The sequence below is a fragment of the Balearica regulorum genome, chromosome 1 (assembly GCF_011004875.1).
Source record: "Balearica regulorum gibbericeps isolate bBalReg1 chromosome 1, bBalReg1.pri, whole genome shotgun sequence".
Taxonomy (NCBI): domain Eukaryota; kingdom Metazoa; phylum Chordata; class Aves; order Gruiformes; family Gruidae; genus Balearica; species Balearica regulorum.
Genome location: NC_046184.1, coordinates 140,054,817 through 140,071,587, shown reverse-complemented (window position 1 = coordinate 140,071,587; position 16,771 = coordinate 140,054,817). Strand labels below are relative to the sequence as shown.

The 16,771-nt window shown below is 37.3% G+C and overlaps 1 protein-coding gene across 4 annotated transcripts in view; it reads right to left on the bottom strand.

Moving 5' to 3' along the window:
* NLGN4X (neuroligin 4 X-linked) overlaps positions 1 to 16,771 on the bottom strand; it is a 188,564-nt gene that overhangs the window by 156,945 nt on the left and 14,848 nt on the right. For 2 of the 4 annotated variants that reach the window (XM_075736324.1, XM_075736342.1), the window contains exons 2-3: positions 2,483 to 2,644; positions 645 to 728 (exon numbers count right to left, since the gene is read on the bottom strand). The gene's annotated coding sequence lies outside the window, so the exon portion shown is untranslated. The remainder of the gene's footprint in view (positions 1 to 644; positions 729 to 2,482; positions 2,645 to 16,771) is intronic. The other 2 variants (XM_075736316.1, XM_075736334.1) reach the window with 1 other exon arrangement.

Genomic DNA, 16,771 nt, shown 5'->3' with positions numbered 1-16,771 from the left:
TATGCATAGATTTCTAAACTAAACCCTTGTCACATATTTCATATTTATATCAAGCAAATGTTTGTGTGTGTGTATATATATATACCTTTATCTATCTACGTGTGTGTCTGTGTGTACACTATATATTAAAGTATGTTATCTCATATTTTCTAATAAAGTTAGAGGGAAACATAGATCTTTATGGTCCCAATATGAAAGAGCAACCAAACATCTTTATTTGTAGGGCCCCATAAGAACTTTGGAACGCAACTTTGTTTTGCAAACAGAAGCCTGTCAGCTCTGTCTGGCACGGTTAGGCCTGGAACCCCCAAATCTTACTGCTTAGCAGTATTGCAATAGCCAAGTTTAATCCCACACCTTTTAACTACAAACTGACTGGTATCTGTCAATATTTACAGAACTGAAAAATAAGAAAAATTCATGCTTATCATGAATAAGCACGTAAATAGCACTAAAGTTTAAAATGGATTGTATTTCATGTCTCATATAAACACTGGGCAAACAAGCATTTTAACTGGATGTAGATATTGCAAAGATATATTTCAAACACATTTAATAACACCAGCAGTAGAGACTTGCTCTCATTTCCTTTATATATTTTTTACAGAAAACAGAAATGTTCTGAAGATACTTTCAGTACTTACCACTGTGTCGTATTTTTGAGAAGGCTTCAGCATTCCCCCATAGGAGGCAGCATGATGTCATTTTAGTTACAGTGGAAGCTTTTCCTGTTAGGAAGAAATATATAGTGCTCTTCAGTAAATGAAGAAAAAAATTCCAGGCTTACGAGTCACAAATGGTGAAAAAAAAGTTACTTATTAAATCACCTTTAATGTTCTTTTTCAAGATCAAAAAGAAAGAAAAATCATAATATTGATACCCAGAGAATAAATACATTGATCATAGTATATTGACTTCTGTCGTTAAAATTATTAGCAATATTTTTTCTTTGCAGATTGATCACTGATACAAAAAATAGAATTTTTTCTATTTTTTTATATATAAACCTATATACTACAAAAGTATACTTTTTGGGGAAAAATACTAAGGCAAATACTTTGAAATAAAGGAGAAAAAAAAATTCACCACAAAACCCTTGGGTTTTATATTATTCCTATACAAAATATTTCTGTAAACATATATCACACATATTGAAATATAAAATATAAAATTTCAAATATTCAGATATATTAACATATAAATATTCAAATATTTTTAAAAGCCATTTGACTATTATTTATTCTTTCCTAATTCAAAACTTCAAATGACATTTCAATGGATAAACTGTTTACCAATAGTCTATCCATTTTAGACAAACTATTTAGATAGACTAAATACCAATATTTACTAGCAGTCTTTTCTGCCAGGACTATCTTGAGACACTGCAATTTAAAACTCAAATCTTAACAGTGTTAAGAAAGTTATTTCAGGTAATTTGCATAGGTTCCAAGACTGTTTAGTTCAAATACTTCTCATCCCTCAAAGGCCAGCAAAGTTGATTTTATGGCATTTATAGCAGCACACATTTTGCAGAGGAAATTCATACATTGCTTGTATATTATTTTCTGTATCTCTCTTAAAGTACCAAGGCACTGCATATCATTTTCATTCTTATTTTCATTAAGTTGTTCAACACAGACAAGCGCTTTGTGTGAAAAATACCATTTCAAAACAAAGTACAGGAGAAAGGGTGAGGTCATCAGGTATTCCTATTAGCTTGCTAATATGTCAAGCAAACTTATAATTTCTGAAAAAAATCACACAATGCATTCGGCCACAGTATAGTGCCTATTAACACTGTAGAAACACTTCTGCAATAAACTGACAAACATGTTCCACAAACCTATATGGCTTTCAGGGTCCATCTGCATGTCATTCATCAATAGGAACAGACATGACTTCCAGATAACTGATAAAGTGTGGACTATCATCATCACAAACAATTTATCTATACACACACACAAACACATTATCTTTAAGTATGTGTATGTATTTATACTGTATTTTAAGAAATTAGTTAGATTATTTCTTTCTTGCATTTCAGAAAATTTTCTCATATCATTTAAAGAAAAAAATATCAGATTTTAGGCTTCATTTTTGACCAAAATCAATGGTGTAAATGAAATCAGTCTTTAACACTTACTTGCAATTTTAATCACAATGAATAACTCTTTCTCATGAGTGTTTTGACTCACTACAGCCAAACCACTCCCTATAAGTGCAATTCATTGTAACAGCTGCAAAACCAATTCAGGGCTCAATTCTGCATAAAGATTGTGATTATCTTTATAAAGTGGAATTAAATACCAGGGGATGACTATCTGAATATATGTCTGAAAAGGAGAAATTCAGGAATATGGAAGCAAAGCAAAATTCCTTATGAATAAGGAGCGTGTAAAACACTCCAGCTAAACCGTGAAAGTGTCCATCTGGACACTTGCTGCAGGGGAAGCCTGGCAACACTGCAACTTCCCATACACACCCGTTGAGGAATCAGATGTTGAAGTTTAGGGCAACCTTTATTCCAAGCTATGGTAATGTCTTAAATCTCTCCACATGACAGTGGCACTTTTACTGAAGATTTCACTGTTCACGTAGACTCTGACAGCCATTCCAATTCTCCAACAGTAGTAGGTGATTAAACCTAGGATATAAGAAATGAGGAAGGATTTAAGGAATGGCTGGACAGTGAAAATCCACTAAGGCTAACACAGCTTCCCTTTTCAACTTAAACTTGCATTTCTTTATTTTGGCAGCCTTTACAGCTTAATTCCTGCTACGGGAAGAGAATATAACTCACCTTGGCTTGACTAGTAAACACAGGGATTGCATTTACTGTCTCTCCATAGTAAAAAATAGTCTCCAGCTTTAAAGCATAAAAATGAATTTCCATGTTTATCTTTGTATCTATGTGTTTATCCTTTTTACCTTATTTCTCTTAAAGATCTTCTAAGATCTGTCCTTGCCAGACTGATTTTAATTGTAGATGACTATAGTTTACACTCCGTATATTCTAGTAAACCATGCTGTTCTCTGTTGTCCATTTACAGATCATGTTTAGACTTTATCTCTGTAATAGGCAATTGCTCTCAAAAAAGCAACTGCAAATACTGTGCTTCCTTTGTATCAGAAAGCATGAGCACACATGTTAAAAGACTAGTAGTCAAAAATATAGATGTCATCTTCATATATTTTTCATTTTATCTCCATATTTGTGACAACTGATTTCCTCATAATTATAAAAATTTAATTAAAATGTTAAGGGAATCTGGCAGTCCTTCTAAGCATACTTTTTCTGAAGTCTAAAACAGGTTTTCTCACCAGTCAACAGACTCATAGGTAACTTAAAATCTGATGGTACTATAATGATCCTAGTTTTAATGTTACTCAGTTTAAGTTTACTCAGTTGGCTCATTTCTCAGAATTATCAAAACAGTCTCTGACTTTATAGGTGAAACAGCAACAAGCAACTAAGACTGATGTTCTGTCTTATGTTTATGTATATAGCATCATCTCCTTAGATCATCTAAGGAGATGATGCTATATACTATTTATTGCCTGGACAGTTATGGAGGAGGGAGATGTTCAGAAAAGGAAAGACAGCTAGAGGTAGATCTCACAGCAGGAAAAGGATACAGATGAACTAGAGGAGTATCAAAAGTGAAACCAACTTTTCCGTAATTTAGGTATTTGAAAGCTAAATAACTAAATCTGACCTCAGCCTTCCTTTGTATTTAGTGGGGAAAAAATAGGCATCCTGAATGACCTATTTATCTCCATGAGTCAAGACTGTGGGCTTTACGTAAGAAAACAAAAACAACCCACTCTTCACATATACCAACTGAGGTAATGTTGACTTACAGAATCTAAGAAATGAGTGGTGGTATCTTACTTTCTTTGCTTAAAACAAATGTAAGTAAGCATCAAATAATGCAAAGGCAGTGAAATATACTTTCTCCTTTGCTAAATGTGCGGTAACTCTCTCTTTGCCTAGAGAGAGGAAATTCACCAACAAGAAAAAACTCCCATTTTAGGGACCCATTTTTCAACTTCAGTCAAAAGCAGCACACCAGCAGACAGAAAGCCTCTCAGCCACACACTCCCCCTAAATTAATATATTCTGAGTTGTATTCCTTGTCTTCAAGCAGATCAGAAAGATATAGCGGACCCGTGGAACCTATGTTGCTTCTTTCTCCCTCTGACATAGTAGTTCTCACAGTTCTCTGCTCATGGCTTTCTGCTTTAAACACTTAAACATATGAACCTACCCGTGCCTCTGGTCTTTATTCCTGCCTGTCCCACAAGGATCCCCTTGTGGTACCATACTCAGAGGAAGCATGAAAGAGACTGACACTCCTCTGAAGTCAGAGGTGAAGGACTGTATCCTCAGACACAAGCAACAAGAATATCCCATGGAACAGGTGGGTGGCTTAAGAGAGAAACTACAAAAAAGAAAGGATAGGAATGTATGAATCTGTGGCAAGGTCTACAAGGTCGAGAAAAACCCTAGCAGAGACCAGAGATGAACAGAGAAATAAAGCAGAACAGGCTAACACAAATGACAACCAGAGACAGTTCTTCAGAGAAAATGGGTTGGTACCAAACACACAACTGCAGCAGCAGAGGAACGGTAACACAGAAACAGAAAGGTTGAGACCATCTCCACAGGACGCAGACTGGGGAGGAAGAATGAAGCTGTTTGTAAGGCATGATGGCAGCTAGGAACAAATGATGTGAATTTGCAGAGGTACCTATTTTTACCAGAAACCACTAACATTTCTTGAAAAATCTTCTTGCCTTCAAAAGTATTATGACTGGCAAAACATAGGTTCATTTTACATGGGGGCAACATCAGAATCACCATGAACTACCTATCAAAACAAGAGTAGCATGTGCGATACAGCAAATAAGACAGATTAAAAACTCCTCATCAGAAGAATGAATGAGCGTAAATATTTGAATAGCATATAATACACATTTCACTAGAAAATGTGAAGATTTTTGCAATACCAACGAATGGAAATATAAAGGATGAAAGGACAATATCAGTATAATGAGGTTCTAAACAAACATAATAATTAATACTACAGGTCAAAAAACTGAAAAGCTCCAGAAAAAAAAATATGCTGAGGGGAAGAAGAAAAAAAAACAAACCCAAACAAAACACAACAAGGAGGCTGGAAACAAAGATGTTATACTCAGCTTGAATCAAAAGAAAACAAAACAAAAGAAATCTTCTGAAGAATGTGCAAACTGTTATGAGAAGTCAGGAAGAATTAAACTCATGAAGTCTGAGCCCAAAACAGCAACACAGACAAGAGAAATGCTGATGATGCAGAAGAGAGTGATTTGCCGTCTTAAGAATTTCTGAATGGTAAATGGAACGATAAATCCCCTTAGGCCAGAAAGTAGTGATGCCAAGAAAGCATGTAGAATAAGACATAGTAAAAACGAAGGACATAAGAAAGGCTAAGTCTAAGGTCAAAGAGAAGGGGGGAGAGTGCCAGACCTGTGTCAAAAAAAAAAGGTTGATTCTCAAGTCAGGGATAAGAGAAAGGCCAAGCCTGAGATTAAGGAGGAGGAGGAAAAGGAGGCCAAGATACAGCTACAGGAGAAAGCAGAAAGGGAAGGGGAAAAGACCAATCTGAATAAAAAAAAAAAATAAAAAAAAAGATTAAGGACAAACCCAAAGTCAAACGAGCAGAATCCAAAGAGAGCTTCAAGACCATGCTGAGACACACTGAAATTAAAGATCAGTTGGAACAGCAAGAGCTCCACATAATAACCCTGAAGCTTGTCAAGGTACAGCTTTCAGAGACTGAAGACAGGGAATCAGATGAATAGAAGACAGAATAATCCACCCAGTGGCATGAAGTTCAGATCATCTATTCAGTCCTCACTTCAAGTATATAGTTAAGTCTCCTTGGGCCTTTTAATATTATTTCTGTGTTTCTGAAACTAACAGCAAGAAATGTGCCAAAAGGCATTTAAAGAGTTATTACAGCCAGGCTCTCACTATGCTCGAGGTAATGTTGACTATCTGTGTCACTTCCAAGTTGTTAGTAGTAAGGCAATTACTCTTGATGAAATCATATATATCTCTCTGTGCATGAGCAAGCCCTGATAAACATATCTGCCTTTCTCCCATGTGATTTTTTTTGAGAACCTAGGTAATTCAGGAAGAAATTCTCTTAAAATTTTCATAGCCAGAAAGACTGGAATAACTGAAAATTCATTCAATGAAAATTCACACATGAAAGATCTCTCATAAGTGAAAAAGTTTTTATCTTTACACAAATTATGTGTCAGGTACTATCATTATTGGTCAATGCATCATCAAAATATAAGCCACTGAGCTGTTTTTCACACACCCTCCCCCAAAAAATGCAGTGTAAGATGAGAGAAATTGCAATCCAAGCCATCAAACTGAAATCAGCATATCAAAATCAGTCTGCACTTAGGTCTTTGCCTATCTAGCTGCATAAATTTCCATTTCTGTACTATCTAAACATCTTTCCAATGGATAGGACATGCACAAGGAGGCTATTCCAGTTCAGTGTCGATATAACTGAGAAGTTGCCAGGGATACAAGGCAGTGGGCCCCGACTGAAAGCAACGTTGCCAGAAGTTCTGAGACTTCCCTCTCTTGAAAACTGAGCTCTTACTCATTTTCACCTTCATGGTGTTTCCTATTCTCCATAACGAAATTAAAATGTTAGTAAACCCAATCATAGGACACGCCCACCTACATTGCATCTCCAAAACAAATATTCGCAGAAAACCTTTCAGCCTAGCATGTCCCCGATGGCACAACCAGCCCTGCCTATCGTTGCCCAGCCCCCCCGAGGCTCCCCCCACCCTCCCCAGGGCCCAGGACCCCATGTCATTCCCCCAGGGCCTTCAGCCCCTGCCCCAGCGACACTGCAGCAGGGCCGGTCTCCAGCTCCCCACAGCCCTGCCCTGCCCAGCCACCCACAGGCCCATGTCCCATCAGCCCATCCTTGTCAGGGAGGTGCCTGATGTCTGGGGTTGCCCTGCTTCCCTGTGGGGCTTTTGGCTGGGATAGAGTTAATTTTCTTCATAGTAGCTAGTACTGGGCTGTGTTTTGGATTTGTGCTGGACACAGCGTTGGTAATACAGGGATGTTTTGTTACTGCTGAGCAGTGCTCACACAGAGCCAAGGGCTTTGCTGCTTCTCACACCACCCCACCAGCGAGTGGGCTGGGGGTGCACAAGGAGTTGGGAGGGGACACAGCTGGGACAGCTGACCCCAGCTGACCAAAGGGATAGTCCACATCATATGACATCATGCTCAGCATATAAAGCTGAGGGAAGAAGAAGGAAGGGGGGGACGTTTGGAGTGATGGTGTTTGTCTTCCCAAGTACCCGTTGCGCATGATGGAGCCCTGCTTTCCTGGGGATGGCTGAACACCTGCCTGCCCATGGAAAGTTCCGGATGAATTCCTTGTTTTGCTTTGCTTGTGTGCACAGCTTTTGCTTTACCTATTAAACTGTCTTTATCTCAACCCACGAGTTTTCTCACTTTCACTCCCGATTCTCTCCTCCATCCCGTCAAGGAGGAGTGAGCAAGCGGCTGCATGGTGCTCAGCTGCCAGCTGGGGCAAACCCACGACATTCCCCCCGCTGACTGCCCTGCTCCTGGCTGGGGTGTGACGGGCCCTAGCTGCCAGGCCCTGCCCTGACCCACCATGGGGAGCACCCAACATTCCTGGCCCCTGTGATGCCATGACACAAGTTACCAAGTTCAGAACTGCAAGTGAACTGTTCATGCAGCAAAAAAATCCAACTTTAACCTGACCCATGATGAGAAACAAATGAGGAGCACATCCTTCTTGCAGCAGCCATCATTCCACCTGTGACAGAATCAGCAAAATCCACATCTCCTAAGCCCGTGATATATTTTTCCTCAATCACCTACATGGAAACTATGTAGATTAAAAGCAAACAAACACAAAACCAAACAAAAACCCACACCAAACTCTGCAGCAGAATAAACTCACACACTCAAGAATGGAAGCAACTAGTCAGCAGAGATTTTTTTTATAACATTCCTCTATTACTGAAACTTCCTATTTCTCCACGCAGACGAACTAAAACTTCCAAGATAAACCTAAGCACTAAATTCCTTAACTCCAACGAGTACTTAAAATTATAGACTCTACAGAGACATGAATCTTACTATTGTCTATATTTCTTTTCTCTGGAGAAGCCCTTATTTTTTCTTATAGCCTATCTTCACAGGTTTTTACATGACTGAGCCATCTACTTAATACCTATACTTGCTACAGAGGTGCTGCATCTCAAATTGTCTAATTGATGGATTAATTATGTTGTGAAAGGATTTCTATCTACAGTTCCTTAGGAAACTATGCTCAGAACATTTGTTGCTAGCAAGTGCTCAGGATAAAGTTTGCTGCTTTGGCTTCAGCCCCTTAGGAGATGGTCTTCTGCATCCAGAACCTCATAATTTTTTCCAAGTGTATCTGTTGGTAAATTGAGTGATGTTAACTCTCTTTACAAACCTTGCTAAACTTTGAGATTACCTCACTGAAATGATAACACAAGAACTTGTCTTATAATTGAGTAATCAAAAATTAAATAAAATCAGAATGGCTTTCATGCTAATAGAAAGCATTATATAAAGAAGGGAGAATGAGGTTACTGGTTCCATCTCTCTGCGTTTTGCATTCAATCATCAGGTGAAAATAAATGTTTTAAACTGCAATAAATATTTAGAGGTGATCATCACTGGACTACAGCTTCAGACCATTTACACATAATTCCCTTTCATTTACTTTGACATTTTATCTCCTTTACTATCACTTGTCCTGTCTCCTTCCAAAAGGTATTTAAGAATTTATTTCTTCTAAGAAGTTTTTACCTCTGTAGAGATTATCATTGCAAGTAGATGATGGGGCAGACATAATCACATCCTACATAGACCTATGGACTAAAACTGACACAGTTTAAACTGGAAGCAATATATTTTTCCAGCTTTCTTCCTTGTCTCAAAATGATTGGTGAAGAAGAACAAACAATATTATTACAAAAACAACATGTTGAGTGGGTTGGGCTGTAGAGAGCAACAAACCCAAAGTACAACAGCAATCTGATAGGATCGTCTTAGCAGGCTTTAAAAACAACCAGTGTGGCTAGAAACATTCAAATATTGATTAAACAGATTTCTCTAGACATCTTTTCTTAATTCAAAACTTTTAGGTGATGAAGCAACTAAACCTGGAATCCATTTCCAGGCAGATGGAGGATGAGGTAGTTATCAGGAGCAGTCAGCATGGATTTACAAAGAGTAAGTCATGCTTGATCAATTTGATAAACTACGATGAAACAACTGGCTTGCTAGATGAGGGGAGAGCAGTGGATATTGTCCACTTCAGTAAGGCTTTCCACACTGTTTCCCCTAAGATCCTCATAGAGAAGCTGATGACATCCAGGCTTGATGAGCAGACAAAGCTTCAGGGGGATCTTATTAATGCTTATAAATACCTGAAGGGACTGTGTAAAGAAGACAGAGCCAAACTCTTTTCAGTGGTGCCCAGTGACAGGACCAGAGGCAATGGGCACAAACTGAAACACAGGAGGTTCCCTCTGAACATTAGGAAACACTTTTTTACTGTGAGGGTGACCAAGCACTGGCACAGGTTGCTGTGAGAGGCTGTAGAGTCTCCTCCCTTGGAGATATTCAAACACAGTCTGGACATAGTCCTGAGTAACCAGCTGCAGGTATCCCTGCTTGAGCAGAGGGGTTGGACAAGATGATCGTCAGAGGTCCCTTCCAACCTCAACCAGTCAGTCATTGTGTGCTTTTGTGATCTGTAAATATATGTACCTTTTCAAGAAAGACAGAATATGCCATCAAAATGAGAGTCTTGCCTGACTCAAAGAAGCCAGACTCCTGTGGCAAAGGTTATAGCAGATGTCCAGTGCTTGGTTATGTCTAATTCACCCCAGTCAATCACTTCATCAATTACTCAGAGCATTAATTCTCCTTATGGAGCAGTGTCATTTGGTATTAGCAACTGAAGACCAGCTTGAACTGTAATCTCTCACATCTCAAGTGAACATGTTTGTGCAAAACTGAGCAAAAGCCTGATTCAAGTCAAGTAGAACAGGGATTGCTACACTCCTGTATCTCCAGGGGTTGTTCTGTCCTCAAAAGAGAAAAGGGAAGAAACATATTTTAACTCTTCCTGACTTGATTTAAATCATGATACAGAATCATCTGCCCACCAACGAAAATTCAGAACAAGGGGAAAGAAACAGCTCCATCTTCTTACAGCACTACAAAGAGCTCAATGATGTGAAACGTGACATAGGCACCCTCACACCTTTCTTAGCCTCCCTGCCAAGAAGGGAAAAGCACATCTCTATCTGGCAACCATAGCCTTGCGAGCAAACACAAACACATTTGAAACCTGCAGGAGTGTTTCACATGACTGTTACGAGTGCCCCTCTAAGTTTGCAGTTTAATGGCTCTGTCTCTACTGCCTTCCTGTAGGCCTCATTCCCACAGTTGTCTATATCACAAAACTTCCTAGTAAAATCACAATTCCTTTCCTTTATACATATGTGGGATTTCCTTCCAACAACTGTAAGTAGGAGTAAACAGGAAGAGAGTAGTAAAAGTAACTACAGAGCAGTTCCAGACCATGGCTCAACCTGCCCCAACAGTCTGCCCCAACTGTTCCAAATCCTACCCTAGCTTGTAGTCTCAATACAGCCAGAATTTACTTTGGTAACAAACAGCAACAACAGAAAATTATGCAAATTTATATCTAAGGTTCCTATTTCTCTTCCCTCAAATTCAATGAGGATAAAAGTCTTTTGCTGGAAACCTTTTTTCCACTAATTAAATTCCATTCTGGCTTATCTGGGCTGTACTTGAAATTACCAGTTTTCCCCTCTCTTGCTATTTGTTTTCAGTAAAGTTTTGTCAATTTATCAAAATCATAACATATATAAAAGCAAATATTTTAAAATGTGTATCCTTTTCTATAGCCAAAATGTGACACAACAGCAATGATGACAACTGCTACCAGCATTATTATTATATCGGGAGTGCATGAGAAGACCAAAAGAGAAGGGATCATGTCTTGACAGGAACCTCATGACCAACCCCATTCCCTGATCTCAAGAAGAAAAAGAAGCACGGGCAGGGAGTGAAATGGATTTTTGGGACAGAAAACTAAACTAGGTTCCCTCTACAATTGGGACTTGGCACCTGCTGCCCAACCTCCCTCTTCACTACCAGATTACTCTACTGTCTGCTGAACAATGTGAAGTCCTGTAAGTCAAATGGCAACAGGCCATGTTGAGTCTTGAAAGTTTGACTTCAAGGTGTTTTGCAGGTGGTGTGGTAAAAGTTGTACTTAGCATCATATAAGTTTTAGATTTCTTTTCCTATAACTTACAATATTCTGTGAAGACCATACAAAAAAATCAACACAAAAACAAAGTCATAAAGTTGAAAGAACATTATTCATTTTTGCAAAGTTTCAAATTCAAAAGTTGAACTGAATTTACCAAAGCAATCTTAATTTGATCCTCTTATGATCTGATGTTATTAAAAGACATAATTTGAAAGTAAATTACTTGCATTTTTTAACTTAACATACTGGGTGTACAAACTGGAAGAATATGTGTTTTTCCTAAGGAATCTTAAATATGCTATTTTTTAACTTTTGAGTGTTTTATCTTTTTCACCTGATTTATACTTGCAGACTAATATAACATGAATAACAACCCATATCACCATTCAACTCATTATTACCATTTGCTATACATCTCCTACAGAGCAAATTATTTTGATTATTTCTCTCTCACCTCAACTTCTTAATTTGCTGGAGGTGCTAGAGGCAAAAGCAAAAGAAAATAAAGGTTTACTATATGCCTATCAACCTTCTGAATATATGCAATGGTGTAATAGCTTTCCCTTTGTCTCTCTCCTGTTTTTGAATATTATCTTCTCTTTTAAAACTAATGTATCCCTATCTATAGTTATGTATAGCCACTTACATATTCTTATTGTAGGAAACTGATTAACAGGTTCCTTAAACAAATCTTAAGAAAAATAACCACTGAGGCAAGAATTTAGTAGAGAACTCTATGTACCTTGCTTGTACTTGATGACTTGAAGCTGTCTTCAAACTCTATATAACAGGTGAGAATGTGGCCCTAAATCCATTCAATAAGTTTCACATATTCAAAAGATATTTGTGCATTAAATGCATTTTGTTTAATGTTTCCACTAAGTCAAATGCAGAAAGTTAAATTCATTAATAGTAACTGAATCATTCATTATAATTTTCTTGTGTTGAATGACCCATGTAGCAAATGTTAGATAAAGGCTGCAGTGATGATAGATTCCAGGAACACCCACAAGAGAAACATGAGCCCCTAACATTGGATTATCTCAATCCTCAGATGATCAACCACTCCATGTACTAACTGAGCCTATTAGATTTAGAATTCTCCAAAATTAGCACCAGACAGTGTAGAATAATTAATTGAACAAGCTAATAATGAACACAGTAACAATAACAGTCCTTAAATTTCCCCAGGGCAGGAAATCAATATGTTGGTAAATTTATTTAAACTCCATTACATGAACTAAGTTGTCGAAAATGTTTCCAGTGTCTTGGAATATTTGCTGAAGATTCTAAAGCTTCCCAAAAGTCTAATAAATCCTCTCTTGTCTCCCACCAGAGCAAGAAATGAAAAGATTTCTCTCACTATAGGGCTATATATAAAGTCATTGTTCTGTATTTAGAACATTCTGTTTTCAGCTAGACCTTGCTTGCTCAAGGCTGTCAGTCATCTTTAGATCTCCTGCCTGCAGTAGCAATAGGTTATATCATATGCTGTTGATTACAGGTCATAACAAAAACAAATTTATGATTGCCATGAGTCCAATATCTCCACTCTCTTTCCACTTATCTGGTTGAGAAGCCAATTGCTTTTCTCTGCCCTGCTGTTACTTGGAAGAATAGAGATATTCAGGAGTGAATGAGTTATGAATATGTTGGTCTTTTGGTATTTTAGTTCTCAAAATCAAAGAAAGGATTTGAGCAGAAACTAAGAGATTGATCCAAAACCCCTTGAAGTCAATAAAAGTCCTCATGAGATCAGTAGACTGCAGAAGTCGGTCCAAGTATCCATGACTCATATTTGCTGTCTCATACTTGGCTGCAGCCTATTGGACATGTAATTTTGGGAGGAAATTCTGACAGGACATAGGTAACTATACTCAGTTGTAGCTGCTAATGGAAAATTATAAATCACACCTAAGAGCATGGTTGTGACAGCAATAACTATTACAAGGTCTTGAGTACAGCATTAAAGAGAAACATATCTTACACAAAAGCAAAACTGCTGCCCTTTTGCAAACAAGACAAATTTTACCTCAGGAAGCTGTAAGAACTGATGATATACGCTGAGTTATATAGAGAAACAAAGCTAACTATGACCAAATTGATATATCACATACTACATTGTAGTGCTGTGCAAAGACAACAGTTCAGGTCCCAGAAGCTGAATGTCAAAGGACTTTCTGCCTGAGCAAAGCATCCAACATCTGGAGGGTTGAACAGCACTGCCGTGTCACTGTGCTATGTGTACTGAGTCCACCTCGCCAAGTAACTCGGAGTTACACATTGCACAGTGCTGCAAAATATTTGTAGAAGTACTACTCTGAGTACACACAGACTCCAGAAACATACATGTTTGGTCAAAATTAATATGGAGGACAATGATAAAAGCTCATAGGAGGCAGCTAAGTGGCCTGATTTTCAAAAGCTTCAAAAAACTAATACCTCAAAAAAACCCTCTGGTGTCAAACCACTGCAGCAATAAAATCCTGGTCTTGAGCACTGCAAGCTTCAAATGTTGTGTATGTTTATTTTTCAAAAAGTAATTGCCGATTTGGAGAAAATTTTCTCACCATAGGTAACTATGCTAACAAAGATATTCTGCATGCAAGTAACCATTTGAAGTTTTTACAAATACACTAGATCTTCCACTAGTACATAATCTATATTACAAACACATAAAAACATTGTAGTTTGCAGTTCCTTTCAAGTCTTTTTTTTCTATTAACCTGTGTCAGATGTAATTGAGACTCACAGATGGACAAGTGATAAATGTCTTTGTTGTAGTTATCAGCTGGTTTTAATTAACAATTCAATTATTAAATCCCCTCAGTAAACAACAGGACATCATGGCAAAACCTTGTTGTTGCTGTTGAATAGAGCTCTTAACTTTGCATTATTTTAGGGAAGCCTTATTTTTGTTACTAATATTCTCAGAAGTTGAAACTGAACTTGAGATATTGAGAAAAAATCCTATCTATAGAAAGCACAGATCATATTTCTTTGAAATGAGATTCTTGTTATGTAATCACTTCCAAATATGTAAACAGAAATTGTCACTAACTGATTAATGCTACTGTTTCACTCAAGAATCCGCCTGGAATGTATGCCTTCACAAAAAAACCCGCAACCTTCCCTAGCCGGTATTCAAGAGACAGATGTTCACAGTAAATGAATCACTACAGGTGGTCATTTTTTCTTTAGAATTTGAGTTTGCTTTTTTTGGTTTTTGTTTTGTTTTGGTATTTTTTGGTTGGTTTGTTGCTTTTTTTTTTAAATGAGTGCTTTAAAAAAAGCCATTCAAGATTATCTTTTGTTTGGCAATAAAAAATACTAAAAACAAGAGAGTTGAAGAATGCATGTACCTGTACATGTACATATTATTTTCTTATTAGAACATGATTTTTTTTTATTTGAAAAATAATTTTTTAACATGAGTTTCAATTAAAAAAATCCAAACATGTCTAATCCTTTAGCCCTTTTCATGTGAGAAATATTAACTGTTGCTGCTGAATTGAGAGATCTGTGCTGCAACAACCACTATATTAGCTATTCCGCTGATTGGTACTCTTTTCTAAAATTTTAAAATAGATTTGAAATATTTGTCATTAATTAGAGTTATACAACATGCTCAACCTTGATTATATATAATGAAGCTAGTCTTCTGCTTCCAAATTTTCATATTGCAATTAATTCATAATGCCAAAAAAAGTTTGAGGTTTAGAATGATCAGGATTTGCTAGAAATAGAAACTGCTGGTTTTATTGCTGCTTTTGGAAGTTTAAAATTTATGTCTTGAGTTAAATACATTTAGGCAGGCAATTCACTTGGAGATTTTCCCTCTAAAATACTTACAAAATGTCCAGTGAGTATATTGTGAACTTAGTCCTCTAAAAGTTGTAGGTGCTCTACATTGCACTTCAACACTCCCAAAAATTTTCTGCTTAGAAAAACTCGCAAAGGAATAAGAGATGATAGTCTGAGTCCTTAAACCTCAGCCACAGTAAAACATATCCATTATAATTATTTCCAATAGATGCTATGCTTACTGTAATTTTTTTCATCCCTTTTAAATTCAGAATAATTGAAAACCCTATGAAACACCTCCACACAGTTTTTCATGAGTATGTCTCACATAGAATGTAATCGTAGATAACTGGCATATAAAATACTCTCTTTCTTTCATCCATAATTATCTGCATCCATCATAACTAGTAGCTTCTATTTTTCACATATGACTAGAACCACTGAATGACAATGTTGGATGGAAGAATGAAGTTTCTTGACACCAATAACCCACAACAGACTGAAAAACTGCTAGTTCAAAAAGGACAGTAGTCTGATTATTCACACCTTAGTAATAACCTCAAATTAAGGCTAGAGCTTAGACTATCAATGGCATTCAAGCATATCAGACATCCGACAATCCCACACCTTCATAAGGAAAATGTATTTGAAAATGACACAAACAGTCAAACATCAAGAACTGTACAGCTATGAGAAGAGCAGAGCAGTCCTTTATGTTAAAAGGAGACCCCTAACTTTAAATAACAGAAATAACAATAAAGCAAAATTGTAAGGGACCTTTGCTCCAGAAATAACACAGGTGTCTCAGACAAGGCCTTAGAATGGGAAAGCCAACAGCATATAGTCTGTGGAACAACATAAACTGACCAAGATCACGTTTACATTCATTGATCAGGTTTCACCTCATCAAATGAATTTATTACTTATAAACATTAATCACAAGTGCTTAGTCTTGTTCTAAAGAAGACCTTAGAAAAGGTAAATCGCATCCCAAAGATCTTACTTTGTGCCAGAAATTGCAATGAGAGCCCAGAATAACAAGTTTGCATACAACTAGCTACAGTTTGAAAGCAGACCTTTGTGGTATGCAAGATGAACCATCCCACACGGGACTCAAGCTCTTTCCTTAAAAACTTTAGAAAAATCTTACCAAGCATCTGCGTATACATTTAATGATCCTACTAGGCAGTTAATCTGGTCAGCATCTGATAGTATCTAGACTGAAGGAAGAGCAACAAATGTTAAGCTTAGCTATAGTTTTTCTTAGTTAAAACCAAAACCTACTGCATTTGCAAGAGATTCAGAACTACAGAACTGGTTTTCAGTGGCATCTGACCTAAACTAGTAATATAAAAGCCTGATTTAGGAAGTCAAGGACACTGGCAGACAGATAGAGCTCTCACTGATTTGACAGAGACATCTTTGAGAGATCCTCATTCACCAGAAGGCAAGTCATTGAAATCCAGAGGCTGCTGGCATCTCACACCAAAATCATCTTCACTGAATCAGGTGTAGAAAAAAAAGGTTAGCATGAAATTTTTGTCATACAGCTCAGCACA